Raw genomic sequence first — 13,288 nt, 5'->3', positions numbered from 1 at the left:
GGCTAACAAACAGACCATCCACAAAATTCAAATCCTCCAAAACAATGCCTTCAGAGAAGCACTCAAGATTAACAGAAATGAGCATATATCCGCTATAAGAAGAAAACACAAATGGCTTTCCACCTCTGATAAAATTCAACTCAAGATCGCCTCCCTCACCCACAAATGCCTCAATAATAAAGCACCACCCTATCTCATGGACAGGTTATGCAAAAGAACCTCTTCTAGACCAACAAGAACGGCTAACGCAAACTGCCTCCAAGTTCTGCGCTTCAAACTCTCCACTATCGGAGGACATAGTTTCCCAGTCAAGGCTGCGCAGCTATGGAATTCCCTCCCCCATGACATCAGGGAACCTCAGCCCTTCGCTAACTTCAGACAGAACCTAACTAGGTGGCTGAGAGCCAATGACATCTAACGACTCTAACCTGCATAACCCGTAAATGTCACACTACACACAACTGTGTATCTTTACATTATGACCATGTAGGAAACATTTACCCTGCTACCCTTGTTCCTTGACCTTGTCCTTACCTTGTACATACCTGCATATTGTAAGATTGTTGATGTCTGTATTTTTTTTTGTATTGTAAATGTAAATGTATTTTTTTCCCTATCTATCATGTACTTGTAACTAAGTTCAGCATATCCTTGTCTGTTTGTGCCCTGATGCCCCAGGGCATGGCGCGCCATATAAATAATAAACTAAACTAAACCCACTCACTGGCTGCTTTTATTGCCCGCTCATCCTCCTGCTTTTTGTGCCCATTCCCTTGCCATTCTTTGTAATTGCAACTTTCTCTGTTCCCTTTCTGCTAGCTCATGTTTTTCTTGCTCCGCTATCTCTCTCCTCTTCTTTTCCCTCTATTTCCCTTCCTCTCTTCTCTCTCCACTTTTTCTCTACCCTCTCCCTTTCCTTCAGTTCCCTTTCTATCCCTTCTCCACGCTTCTTCCCCATAAGCTCCCGCTCTTCCTTCCTCCTCCATTTACTGTCTTCCCTTTTCAGTTCCTCCATTCTCTTCCTGTCTCTCACCTTACTCTGCACCTTCATTACCTGTTCCCTCTCCCTTCTCTCTTCTCCCTCTATTTGTTCTGCCCAGTCAAGCCTTTTGCTCTGCTCCTCCCCACTCGCTATTGTTGTGGTCACTCCTCGCACCTCCCCCGTTGTCTACCCTTTAATTTTGAAAAACAAAATGTGTGCTGCTAGTGAGTTGTTCTGCACACTCCTGTTTGTTCTCTTTAGTGTATGGTGGTGCTTTGCATGTGAAGGTTGAATATCCATCTGCTGCCTTCAGTTTTCTCATGGGACACATTCCTTGCTCGCCATCTGTGTCACCAAATATTGCACTCCTGGAGGTGCAGAAGGGTGAGATCCCTCTTCCCTCAGCTCGTGCTGGTCCAGCATCTGCTGACGCCTCGCCACTTTCCTTTCCTGCATGCGCCACAGTTCAACTATAGCCTGGCTCTTTTTCAGCTTCTTTCCCGTGTAAGTGCTATGTATGTGTGTCATAAGCAATTGCTGCATGCTTCTGGAGAAGCTGCCTGTGGGCGGCTATGGTCTTATTTATTTGTCTTCAGTACTTCTGAAACATTGTACACTATTTTTTACTAATGTATCTTTGTGTCCTACATAACGGTTGAAGGGGAGTCATTTCTCTATTATGTGATACCTTTTACCTCACCTCAAGTTGAGAATTTCGATAGTCCGCTGTTCAGGGAGCAAACGTTAGAAGCTAATTTAACTTTTTTTCAGTTTCTATGAGCCTTCTTGGCTCTGTACCTTAGCCAGTGCACTCCACGTGCTACCCATCTTCACCAAACCATTGCCTTCTCCGGCACACCCCCACAATCTTGCGCATGTGCCTTCCACACACCGCATCTGGGTCACCTCTTCTACCTCTCCAAATCCACACCACTAACTCCTCACCATCAAAAATCTGTATCCTATGCATCAATCTAAAGGTGACGTCACCAAACTAAAATCACAGTACAAATGAACAGACAAATGCGCCTACACAGAACAATAACCCATTACTTCCAATCCCATAAAACCCCACAATCCCCACAGCTGTCTTCCCACCTCACCTGGAGTGGAGTATCCATTAATCATTTTCAAATATAGTCTGTATGCACACGCTGTGTCGCCTTGCGTGTGATACACACCCTCACCTGGGGAACTTAACCAGCCAACTATCTTCCACAATGTGAGGCATACTCTAGCTATCTCCTGCGGGAATCGGTCTTCTATTCCCCGATCTAAATCACTCAATTAATAGGAATCCTCATCTACTCATCGAACTACAACGCCGACTCATAGGAATACCACAACCCCGTACATGTATTCGCCATCCAGACCAATCAGCGGGGCACTCCGTCCAACATGTGGGCAATCGTTACCCCACCCAATAAGCTCATCAACACAAGAAGGGACTATCTTTGCTCTATTCCCTACTACAACTCACGTGCCGATCACCACCAATAGACCAAATTTTGTGACAATGTAAAACCACCCGCCACCCTTTTTACAATTCTTCCCCACCCACATCTGTCTTCCCACTCACTATGGTGGAGTAATCTCTTTATTCTCTTGTGTTTGTTTTAAACTGCACCCGCTGCGTCACCTCACGAATGATACGCCTCTCTCTGGGAGACTTAACCAGTCAAACACCTTCCGCAATCTCACCTGCCCTTAAGCGGGTTATTTCCAAGTGGCCCCCGAGTCCTTTACCCGGTAAATGCGTCTTCCGGTGGTCTTCAGGTGCAGGCGAGGGTCACACAGCTTCTTTGGGTCGGCGACAGGGGGGCAGGCAGTTCAATGCAGGGCTTGTGCAGGCAGTGCCCATCCACGAAGGGCCTTACAATGAGCCTCAGAGAGGGCACCAACTTGTTGGGGAGAAGTTGGACCCCAACCAGGGCTTATGTGGGTCCCAGCTATGGGAGGCCCTAACACCTCCCATTTTGCCCAAAGAAATGCAGCAGAGTTCCAAGCAAGCAGCAACATGTTCCAAGCTGCGTTTATTTCTGGGCAGCAAAAAAAACACAGAGGGCTTCGTGCACAGCGAAAATCTAGGCACCGTCTCCAAGCCATCTTTGTAACGCACTGCAGGCTGACATCACAGAATTGGACCAGCTCCCAGAAACCTATCTCATCCTGAGATTGGCTGCTAAGTGATTGGTCACATATAGTCCCCTTATAGGAATCCTGATCATTGGCCATTTGGACCTTGGTGTCAGTGGGCTGTCTTGACTGCTCCTCCCTCATTACCTAATTCTAAAATCGTTGCATTGTGAATTTGTTCCCATTAGTTTTAGCTTGAACCGGCTTTTTGCCCCTGGGCCCTCAGTGTTCATTTGCAAGAGCTGAGCCATTCTTGTTACAATTATGTTTCAAATGATGTGTGGGTGTTGCAAAAATGTCTTTAGTTCCCAGAGAAAAAACACTGGGCCATGGGTGTTCTGCTCTAACTTACTAGTATTTGTGAAGAATTAAAAATGCTTGTCTGCCAGAGTTCACTGTCGTTCAAAGAAAGGAATCTTATTTTACTGTAAGACCTTGAGCTGCTCCTGGGTTTGCGAGGCGCATTGCTTAAGTCAGCACGAATCCCCACTGCGGCAGGTGTTCAGTGAGACAAGTGTACTTGGCTGTTTTTAAAAAAAACATTTTTTTATTTGTTTAGTTGATACATCAACTTTTCAAATACATGATTAAGATAATTTATAATGACAATTACATTTTAAGTATCTAAATTCATCATATTCCAATCAGGGTAGATTCAACCTAGGTAAAAAAAAAAACATTAAAAAAAACAATAATATATCTCTTTGCTTAGCTAGGCATGCACAACATGGTTAACCATTGCATTATTCGGCGCAAGCCAAAGCAGGTAGAACAATATCCAAAAATTACACAATTGCAATCTGTATTGCCATTCTTAGATTAGAAAATAACTGTTGCTATAAACAATGCCAACACTTTCTAATTTGCAATCCTCACGCGCATTTGAATCACTCAATAACTCCTTGAAAAGGATTAGTGCATCCTCCATCCATCAGAGACGGTTACCACCTGCATTTACCACAAGACACCCTTTTCTAGGTTGTTTTGCACTAGGACCAGGGGTCAATTGAATAACCCATTCCATTGCCAACATGTTGTGATCGCTGGCATCAGAGGAAATGACATTGAATTTTTACACCTCTGGCCACAAAGCCTTATTCACATATATATAGTCAATGATGGAGGCCAATTTGCCTTTGTGCCATGTTGGCCGGGGAGGAATGTCTGAGGAAAAGGCACCATTAAGTAAGTTAAGCCCTCTAAAATGTATCAAACTTTTCCATCGTATTAATCTCTGATCATTTGATCTACTAATACCATCCATGCACTTCAAATTTAAATCACCAGCCAGTATGAGAATTTTAATCTGCTGTTCTTCCGCAACCAGATCTAGTAGGAAGTTTATGGGCCTCATTACACGGTAGGCGGTAAGGGTTTACCGGTACCGGTATTTTACCGGTACCGGTAAATCCTTACCGCCTTACTGCGAGGTCCCTTTGCGGGTTGGGGAATTTAACACCTGCTTTTTGCAGGCGTTAAAAATCCAACCCGCAAAGGGACGAGGGAGCTAATTACGGTACCGCAATTAGTGCCTTCCCCATTCCCATTATGCCCTATGGGGCAAAAATGGCAATGGGGAAGGGCAATGGAGGAAGGAGGAATTACCGCCTTCCCAACCTCGGAATAGGGCGGTAATTCCCCTTTCCTCCAAGGCGGTACCGGTAAATTACCGGCATGAACCATGGCGCTAATAGTGCCATGGTTTACCGCCTACCGTGTAATGAGGCCCATATCTTTAAAAAAGCATTCATCACTCAAGGCAACAGGATTCCAGTAAATGTTTAGAATAGCAAAGCCAGCAATGTGTGTGTCAACTTTAACTAGCATCATGTATTTATTCGGCGTCGCCTACAATGTTGAAAATACACCCCACTGTCTTTTTACAGCAATTAAGAGCCCTGACATAGGTCTTCCCACAACTGTCTCAATGGCTGGATTTAAATGCACTTCATATCCTTCCCAAATCGGCGGAACATATAGCCATGTCTCTTGCAAGAGGACCACATCATAATTATTCAAATGTTGTTGATTGTTGTTTAGCAGATGCTTGCGTCCTCTCGAGTTCCAACTAACCAGAGAGAAGGCATGATTAGATAGTGCTGGACCTAGTTATCTCTGCTGTACATTGCAGTGGCAACTGCATAGCTTATCTGAAGGAATCAGTTTATCTACTTTATGGGGAGTTGCATTTGTTAGATCGATGTTCCTGCCAGAGGTTACAACCTCTTGCGTGTTAGAATGATCAATACTCAAGACAAATCCTAATTGAAACATGGAATCCTTTGCCTTCCATATTAAATTCTGCACTACCCTAGAATGCATCCATATTTTTACTGCATTTAAATGATCATTGTTGACAAATTCCACTAGTGCCAAGTCGGATGACACAATGTCTTCCAACTGTTGTACGTCTGAGAAAATTGCCATCACAGCCCCATGATTTAAATCATATTGTATACAAGGTAATGGTCTGCATGCTAATATTAGACCAAATGGGGCGGGGTTTTGCTTGTGTTTGACAGGTGACACTTTTTTTGATGTTTCAATTCGGGAGTTCTCTGTTTTACCCGTTCGCAAGTTGGGGGAGTTGTCTAGTTTGAGATTTCCCAAAGCACTCTCAATTAGACAAATGACTACTCCAGATAAATTACTCAGGGACTGTGAGTCCTCCACTTGCACACTCCTAGTTTTTTCATGGGGGCATTCTTTTTGGCCCAATATTACGGGTTCCATTTCATGGATATGCAGCGCTTCATGTGTCTTTAACGCCATTTTTGAGTGGTCACCCTCTATCAGAGTTTTCTGAATAGTCATATTCTCCTTCATCGCACTACCAGCTACAGATACTGGTTGTGCTAAGTTGCATACTGTCTTTGGGATCTCAATAGGTGATTGCGTTCGGCCAGACATGTATGCATCCACTGCCAGCCTTATTGCTTCTTTGTTCTGGCTGTAATCCGTTGCTTTATTTGAAAATTTAATCTGTACTTTGCCATTAGTCATACTGCTAGTATCTGCACCGTCACTGACTGGGCTAGATGTTGCATCTATTTGTTTGACCATTTTAAGTAGTTCATCTAATGGGGGGTAATTTAACGCATGTCTAGCCTGAAAATTCAGAGAACCCATTCACTTTTTCGCAAGCATTTGCATCACATATTCTTCTTTGATTGCCTGGGAAGCCAGCACCTTATTATTATTTTTTTTTTTTGGTAAGGTGATCGATTTTAAAAATTGTTTTGTTATCACACCTCCCGTGTGTTTTATGCTTGCTATGTTTTTCGATAACTTACCAGTAGAGCTCTCCACCACTTTTTTTTGTTTTTTTGTGTTTTCCTTAACATTTGGTTGTTGACAATTATCTGTGCCTGAAGACATTACACTGTTACTGAGGTGCGCCGTAGCAGAAGAAAACATGGGATAGTAATTTTTTTGAGTGCCCGCAATTGTATTAGTATGCGGTTCGATGCTCAACTCCTGCGACTGCGTAATACAATTTAGAAAGGGATCATAAATTATCGAGTCAATACATGGCAAAATGGGCCTACGCTCATTTTGCTCATCATGACTCAACAAAGTTACTTCACCAAATTTTTGTCTTGTATTTTTGTTAGTTTGACAAGTTACAGAACGCACAATAGTTTTGGGTGGCATAACAGTTGTTCTCCGTTGCTGCACTTCAGACCTCATCGTCTCACAAACTGCTAACACTTGTCTCATTGCTATCTCTTGGGCAGTTATTCTTTTATCAACTGTTTGATATAAACCCCCCCCCTGCTTGTACGCCAGATTCATAGCATGCATGGCAACATCTATCGAGGTTTCTATATGCTGTGTGCATGCTGATGTATTTATACCATGCGTATTAGTTTGTGTCCTATTGCTTTCTCGACCTGTCATGTGGGACACAGTTTCTATTGTTGATTGCGATGCCTCAGTAAACATCATCGGGGATCGTGATCAATTCTCAGATAACATTTGCTTTGAAAACACAGAATAATTAAGATCAAGATCAATTACTGCTACATCCTTCGCTAGTGAATCTATATTTATACAATCCATAGTCTGAGTGGAAGCAGATAGAAAATCACACATTGCAGTATCCGTAATAGAATCATCAAGATTTGCGGCTTTTACGGGCCGCTCCAAGTCAAGATTTTCTTTTGAAATAGCCAAATTACTTATCAACACTTGAGTAGAAATCTGGGCGGGAGTCCAGACCAGCTTGTGGGCATGCGGCTCGGTCATTAGTCAGCCTGGTTTTGGCTCTATGAGCCGAGAAGGACCCACTGCAGAACATCCGTATGTCCATGCTATGGGAACCCCCCTTGGCTCCTTTACTCCTCACCGGCGTCGAACTCGTTGAAGAGTGAATTTTCAGACCCCCATCCAAGCGGTCAGTTAACAAGGCAGGCATACCTGTCTTTAGTGATAAACTCCTCATGGCAACCGAGTTTACTGGATCGACGGACCGCGCTGCTTAGCACAGTTGCCTAGCTTGCGATGCAGACGCCTAGACAAACGTTCGAGTTGAAGTTGCCAGGAAGTACACTCCTCCCCCTCCGAGGCGAAGAGGCTAAGAGGTTTGGTGCGCGCGGGATGCAATTATATAGGCGGGGTCAAGAAGTGGGCGTGGGTTTACTAAAAAAGGCAAAAATAGGTAACTGTAATTATATATACTTTGTGGATTAAAGTCTATAATGCTTGATTATACGGTGAATTACCGTTAGTCCACAGAGAAGTTCAAGGCATAGTCCATGTAGAATCTTCACAATACAGAGCAGTAACAGAGCAGCAGCGAGACGAGGCCAAGAGGCACTTCCTGGCACTTTGCTCGGTGCGCGCGCGCTGAATGCCAATTATATAGGCGGGGGTCAAGAAGTGGGCGTGGTTTTACGTTAGTCCACAGAATAGTTCATCCAAAGAGAAGTTCAAGGCAGAGTCCGTGTAGAATCTTCACAATACCCAGTAACAGAGCAGCAGCGAGACGAGGCTAAGAGGCACCTCCTGGCACTTCGCTCAGTGTACTTGGCTGTAATTTTCCTGAAACATGGCTTTACACTGTGCCATTTGATTAGGTTAATTCATATGAGCATCTGCAAGCCTTTAAACAGGAATTCTTGTGTTTTGTAGATTCTGGTATTGCTGCATTGAGGCTAATGTAGGTTGCAGTGTTGGTGAAGTGGGTGTCTTTCAGCATATTTGTCACCCATGGGCGCACTTGGGCCTGGTGCAAAATGATAGTGCGCTCATTATTCTTCCTGCTGTTCTTTCAGTTAATGTGCCTGCGGTGAGATGGCAGGAGTTTGATCTCGATTTTCCCTCTTCAGACATCTTGTACTTTATCCAAAAACGAAGTCAATCAAGAGCCCCTGACCCTGATGGTCTATCCAATGCGATGTTTAAGCAGCATCCACAAGCTTGGACAAAGATTATTTTTTAAATCTTTAAGCACGTAATTTGAACGCAGCTTCTACTGCTATCCTGGAGGCATTGAGTCATTGTGCCAATCTTCAAGAATGGCGATCAGCAATCTCCTGAAAATTATAGACCGATAGCACTTCCTGACGCCCTGGGAAAAATATTCGCCAGATTTATCTTAAGAGACTTTACTGACTGCACTGTGAAAACACATCATTGAGATTTGTTTCAAACAGGATTCATTCAAGGGCCGGGCACTAGCATTAACCTTTTGACCTTAATGGTCATGAAAACACACTGCACCCAAACAAAACTGTCGCTGTACCTAACCTTTGTAAACTTTGGATCTACCTGCGACTCTGTATCGAGGTAATTGCTAGTAGACCAATTAAAACGTGCCGAATTTCCTCTTTCTATAATAACACTTATCTATCTTTTGCACTCGGAAACAACAATTCAAATTCAACTCACTCTTGCTGGTCTTATTCCTACTCATAGAGGCCTCAAGCAAGGCTGCATTTTGGCCTCAGCACTTTTTAATTTTTTTATTCTTGACATGCAGAAGAGATTTTCAAATATAATTTCAGATGCTCCCAGATTAGGCACACAGAAAACTACATATCTCTGACACCAGTCGCAGTCTGCACTGGCTCCCTGTTGCTCACAGAATATCACTCAAAACCCTTGCACTTATTCATAAGTGCCATAGCCAACATTGCCCCTGAATATTTAGCCAACCGCTTTACCTCCCACACCTCTACCCGCCCTTTGAGATCTGCCCAAGCCCACTTCTTGTCCATGCCTAGATTTAAGCTGCAGAAAGCCGGTGGGTCTAGCTTCCCAGTCCTTGCAGCTAAATTATGGAACACACTCCCTAACTCAATCAAAGCTGAACCTTCTTATCATTCATTCAAGAGCAAAGCCAAATCTGGCTCTTTGAGCAGGATCAAGCTGCCACTTGGTCACTTACAATTTGACCCAAACCGGCAACTTGTACCATATTGTACATTTACTGCATTACCTATCGTATTCCTATGTAATCCTGTTGAGCTGCACTTGTACATTATTGTACTCTGTTTTTACTATGCTTATTGTACCATGTAATGTTTAATTATCTGTAACTTATGTACCCTTCAATAAATGCACCCAGATGCCTTGGGGCCATGCTGAATCCCACTCATAATTGTGCTTCCACCTGGCGGTCAACAGCCTTAGCATTTCTAGCTGATGCAGACATCACTATAGATCTTTTGCTAAACAATCCAACGAGAGCCAAACTCAAATTACATCAATATGATTGGATCAAGACGCAGCAAAAAAGTAACTCATATCTTGATTTTAAGCTCAATCTGTTTGGCATTAAAAAGCTGCGCATTCCGGCGAATTATCTTATCAAGAGTCCTTCAGTTAAGTTTAGAATCTCTTATATTAGATTCAGGCTCAAATTATGGCCGACCAATCAAATACTGGCACGAGGAGGCCTCATTGATAAAAATGACAACAAGCAGGTTTTGTGAACTTGACAATTGTATTGAGACTCTACAGCATTTACTCACGGAATGCTGCATGCTTAAAGACAAACCCTGTACTTATTTCACACCTTGTTTCATAGACTTTAGAATATTGGATACTACTGTGTTGTGGAGACTCTTTTTTACCTCTACCTGTATAACTGTTAGAATAGCCACAGTCAGTTAGATTCTTGGAAGCACTAAAGATGGAACATTTCTTATTGCAAGGTGATGACTAAATGGCCTCATCACAAGTTGGCCGGTATCCCGGCAGTATTACCCCCGGGGCTATTAGCGTTACCGCCAAACCCCCAGTGCTATTAGCGCCGGATCATGGGTTTGGCGGAACAGTAAGTCCCCATTCCCCATTGGGCCCATTCGGGAATTCCCTGTTCCCCATTGGGCCCAATGGGGAATTTTCAGCGCTACTACCGCCGGCAGTATTAGCGTGCGGTAATAGCGCTGAAATTCAGTATACTTACGGCGGATTTGCCCCCAGCTCAGAGCTGGGGGTAAATCCTGCCTAACCCGTGATTTGGTGGACCCTTAAATGTGGCAGTAATAGCGTTCGTGCCGCATTTAAGGGCTACCGCCAAACTCGTGATGAGGCAGAATGTCTAATTCCTATGTTGTGATCTTATCATGAATTGACACAACAAACTAAATCGACTAAGAATAAATGTTTGCCCTGTTACTCAATGTATCACTGTTTTTCAGTTGAGGCTTTTAAAAAAAAAAATGATTGGTTATATTTTTGTTGTCACAAGTTGCTGTTACCCAAGATCTCAACTTGGTGTGTCCTTTTATCTTTTTTTTATTTGTCTTATCTGTTTTAAATTGTCTTAAATTATTCTAAAATGTTTTGTTGATTCTTATCCATCTTGATGTAAATGTTAAACATTCTGTAATATCTATAAAAATTGAAAGGTTGAATTTATTTTAACTATATCAATAAAAAAATAAAGCAGCAGGAGGAAGCAAATAAACTACCCTTGAGTCTTTCTTTTCTTTCCTTTAGACTCCTGTCTGCTGCTGAGCAGTTCTGGATGGTGGAAAGGGCCCCTCCTTCGATGGTTCCTATCCTGACAACAGAACGATTGCACGGCCAGCTGTTTGGGACACGACATGTACCTTCCACCTGTGTGTGCTGTCTTATAGTGAACTAATAAATACCCTGTAGCATTCTTTTCACCGAGATTGTAGACAGCCTATGTGCAGCGGCCTTCAGTGAAGACTCTGTGACAGATGTGGATGACCTAGGAAATTGCACAGGTACCCGGGGAGTGCTCGCTGAGAAGGTTGCTTGACTGTGAGGTTTAAGATTGCGCGTTTTCTGTAGCCTCAGCTCCCACACGTGGCCTTTGCAGCAGAAAGACACCAGCCGAATGTTTGACTAATTCTGAAGCACTAATCACAACATCTGGGAACTGCGACATTGCTCTGGGAATTTGCCACTTAGTTTGTGGACTGCGCCTAATGGCACGCTGGCACTTCCGGGTCATCAAATACTGCATTGTCTGACCCTCCTGGTCCTATCAATCCGTCTTACCATCAGGGTGAAACATTATGGCGGTGAGGGGCAAGCAAATGCAATACTGTGGGGCGTAGTGTGGTGTCAGTCATCCCTTGAAGCTTGCAAGGTTTATTTATCTATATATATCAAGTCAAGGTTTATTTTCGAAACATTTGCCCTCTTCCTTAAAATTAGATATCAAATAAGGGTAAACCTCATTCAATATGCGGTATTGAACAGCCACTAAAATCCTTATGAAGCATACAATAGTGTGTGCTACAACCATGATAAAGTTACAAAACAACCAATGATACTTATGTAGGCCATAATGTCATACACCTTTTAAACTTGTGTTAGGCTTTTTCTCGTGGTGACTGCCTTCGAAAGATTAGAAAGCATGGCATTGCAGACTCTGCTCTTAAATGTTTAATTCTTATTAAAGCTAGCACACATCCTGCTCTTATACAATTGTACAGAGGCCAAAATGAATAGAGTTTCAACAGTACTTTCATCATATATATATATATTTGCATGCAGCATTAGATATCTCCTTCTAATGTAATAATGAAAGATCTTAAGAAGAGAGAAAACTAGTTTAAATATTACAATTTTAAAGACAAAGGACCTCATCACGAGTAGGGCGCTAATTACCGCCAGATCACGGGTTTGGCGGAATGGTAAGTCCCCATTCGGAATTTTCCATTCCCCATTGGGCCCAATGGGGAATATTCAGCGCTATTACCACCGGCGGTATTACCACCGGTGGCAATAGCACTGAAAATCTGAAAAGTCACAGCGGGTTTGCCTCCAGCTCAGAGCTGGGGGGGTAAATCCGCCAATCCCGTGATTTGGCAGATGCTTACGTGTGGCGGTAATAGCGTTACCACCGCACTTAAGGGTTACCACCAAACTCGTGATGAGTCAGCAAGTCTGGAGTTTATCTGGCCACTTACCTGACCTTTATTTAGTGGGTAGTTACAATGCGCATATGCGGCAAATGGTGGATCAAAGCGCAACAAGATAAAAGAGCAGGGGGGGCAGGGATGAAGAGAAACAGAAATGGTCCTACTATGCCTTGTATCATTCGGATCGTTCAAGTGCAGTAACAAGAAGTTTGGGGGGGAACCGAGGGGGGAAGTGCCCATCAGAGCAGAATATGCTAGTGCTAAGGAGGGAAAGGAAGTGCAGGTCAGAGTGGCGAGCGTGCAATTGCTAGGGGCCGGGGGGCCCATGGGATAGGCAAGTGCTAAGGGGTGGACAAGTGCCAGGGGAATGCAGACAGTTCAGGGGAGAGAAGGTCCACGTGCTTAGTGCGAGGGACGGGACTGGATGGGCTCAAAAGGGGTGCAGGCCCAGCCAGTCTAGTGCACAGGGAGGGAGCCCAGAAGGACAAGTTAAGGTTAGGGGTGGGGAGGGAGGGGAGACCAAGTGCAGGGGCAGTCTAGTCGAGCAGGGCCTGGTGCCCTGTATGGATCAGAAGCCACCAGGAAGCCAGTCAAAATTTAGCAGAGTGCAGGGACGAAGAAAGAGAAAAGGAAGGTCTTGAGAAGCTTCCAGAATTTAAGGAGGTCCGGCTCAAGTTTGAGAGGGCCAGGAAGGCCATTCCAAAGAGAGGCACCTGCGGAAGAGGGAGATTTACCCCCCACGAGAGATCTAGCCCCCCTCTCTGCTTGGAAAAGCGTCTGATCTGCAGAGTGCTGGAACTGGAAGACCGAAGGGCTTTAG

General features: G+C 43.9%; 1 protein-coding gene across 1 annotated transcript in view; it reads left to right on the top strand.

The window, feature by feature from the left end:
- The window catches only part of CSNK1D (casein kinase 1 delta), a 574,414-nt gene extending 563,173 nt beyond the window's left edge, over positions 1-11,241 (top strand). Inside the window, exon 10 of the mRNA XM_069655333.1 lies at positions 11,069-11,241. The gene's annotated coding sequence lies outside the window, so the exon portion shown is untranslated. The remainder of the gene's footprint in view (positions 1-11,068) is intronic.
- The last annotated feature ends 2,047 nt before the right edge of the window (positions 11,242-13,288 follow it).

The sequence above is a fragment of the Ambystoma mexicanum genome, chromosome 3q, assembly GCF_040938575.1.
Source record: "Ambystoma mexicanum isolate Mex_15411 chromosome 3q, UKY_AmexF1_1, whole genome shotgun sequence".
Classification (NCBI taxonomy): Eukaryota; Metazoa; Chordata; class Amphibia; order Caudata; family Ambystomatidae; genus Ambystoma; species Ambystoma mexicanum.
This window is presented reverse-complemented; position numbering and strand designations above follow the sequence as displayed.